Here is a 2,032-nt window from a genome sequence, read left to right on the forward strand (position 1 = left end):
ACAGAATTTTTCCCAAACAGAAATCTTCCAGTTTCAGCTCCTTACATTACGAACTGCATAGTGTGACAACTGACGCTTGATAGAAAGCAATCTCAAAATATTTCCATAATGCCACATCAGAATATTTTGTGAAGCTCAAGGGATAAGTATGCAAGGCTTGGGACACAGCTATAGCCTGGATTCCTGAATGCAAACATGAGAAATGTGGCCTAAAACCTGCAATTTCCAAATACCAAGTCTCCTCTCAAGTGTCACAATTGCTCTAAATGTTCTTGCTCTGTTTTTCAGCATCCCGCTTCTGATTTCATTTTCATCCTACCACCACGCTTGATAGTAAGAGTCAAGGATTATCTAAGTATCTTGAGTCCCAGCTCCAGTAATTATTATTTTCTTTAAACAAAAAGGCAGACTTATTTTTTCCTTAAATCAATCTTGTGTCTTCTAACAATTTCTCTTCCAATCTGAGTTGTCCTATGATTCATTCAAACTTACCTTTTCAGGAATAACACTTTTTTTTTTAGGGGGCAGATGTGGTGGTATAAGAGGACCAAGGGAAATTCTCATACTAAACTGCAGCAAAGTCTTCTATTTTGTATTTTTCATGAAGTCTACTAGAAATGAAAATTGCTCAAGATCAACAAATAGACGGGCTAATTAAATCTTAACTGAATTTACCTTGGGAATTAGGCAGTCTCAGGCACATACCTGGCATTATCTACAAGTTCAGCAAGGGCACCAAACAAGAACTCATGGGTAGTTCTGCAACAAAACACAGAATCAGCAGGGTTACACTGACACTTAAAAAGAGAGACCTTTAAATAAACAAGAATCTCAACCACATTTTAAACAAATCCAATTGTATGTCTACACTACTAACATCTGCTGCTGACAGCAGACTAGAAATGAGCGTTTTGCTGTCTACCAGAGGCAAGACACGCAGCAGACAGGCTGCCCCATGGAGAGTCTGATTCAACAAACTGCTGCTCACTATGGTCTAAAAAACATCGCATGGTAAACGGACACAACGGAGAAAATTATTGACCTAATGAACCAGCCTATAAACCAGTCAACAATTCATATAAATCCTTAATTATTCACCACATTGACAGGTCTCTTCAGGGCACCTAAACACTGCCTATATGTAAAACATGAATAAATGAGGATTATGCATAAGGTCCGTCTCTCCCATGCACATATTCACTTCGCAGAAGTTATTTCTGACAGGAAGAAGCTTCCAGATCCTGGGAGAGTTCCAGTATCTGCAACTGCTCCTAATCCAGAGAAAGACAGTCTTCTGCCACCATTGTACCACATTACCTCCCAAACTCAACGCTAATATCATCTAGCCAGGTGCCACTTCAGCACAATCTCAAAAGCCATGTTTAGTTTCCAGCCTCTTAACTGCCACCATTTATAAGCAGCACCCGTTTCAAAGCCTTTAGTTATGTGCCTCAACCTTGAAAGAAGATACATGGTGAGAAAACCTTAAAGAGCTAATAAAATCATTACAATACGTTGTCTGCCAGCATTAATGTAGTATCTCCACTGAACACCCAACTTGGTGACCTATCTTCAAAATCTAACAATTATTTCAAATGCCGATGAGCCACATCGACCCCAATATTAACAGCAGCTACATGACCTGGAGAAACAGTTGACTGAGTCCTCAGAAACCGTTTTTATCAACACATTTCAGTTTGCATGAAACCTCTTCACATACAACCTGCTTTCACTACTACACAAAAAGGCCAAGAGGTGACAAAACAGAAAGCGATACTTACTCATATTTTCAACTTTTGAAGAAAGATACATAGGTACTTTCCACACATAAAATATATAGCTGTCTATAACGCTAATAATCACGAAATGAACATTCATATCCACCTTCAACGTCATGACACCTAACCCATCAACGCAGCTCAAAGGTAAAACACATCAGCTTTCAAAGTTATTACTAGAACCACAAGAATGGAGATTTCCATCTCTGCAAGCTCCCACTTGCCCACGCAGAGACAAGAGACAGAAGGGAACA

At 39.3% G+C, this 2,032-nt stretch overlaps 1 protein-coding gene across 1 annotated transcript in view; it reads right to left on the reverse strand.

Annotated features, from left to right (window-relative positions):
- The window catches only part of MORC2 (MORC family CW-type zinc finger 2), a 49,541-nt gene extending 48,791 nt beyond the window's left edge, over positions 1–750 (reverse strand). Inside the window, exons 1-2 of the mRNA XM_009323138.1 lie at positions 706–750; positions 493–611 (exon numbers count right to left, since the gene is read on the reverse strand). The gene's annotated coding sequence lies outside the window, so the exon portion shown is untranslated. The remainder of the gene's footprint in view (positions 1–492; positions 612–705) is intronic.
- Between the last annotated feature and the right edge of the window lie 1,282 nt (positions 751–2,032).

This window comes from Pygoscelis adeliae, unplaced genomic scaffold, assembly GCF_000699105.1.
Source record: "Pygoscelis adeliae isolate BGI_AS28 unplaced genomic scaffold, ASM69910v1 Scaffold210, whole genome shotgun sequence".
NCBI classification, from domain to species: Eukaryota; Metazoa; Chordata; class Aves; order Sphenisciformes; family Spheniscidae; genus Pygoscelis; species Pygoscelis adeliae.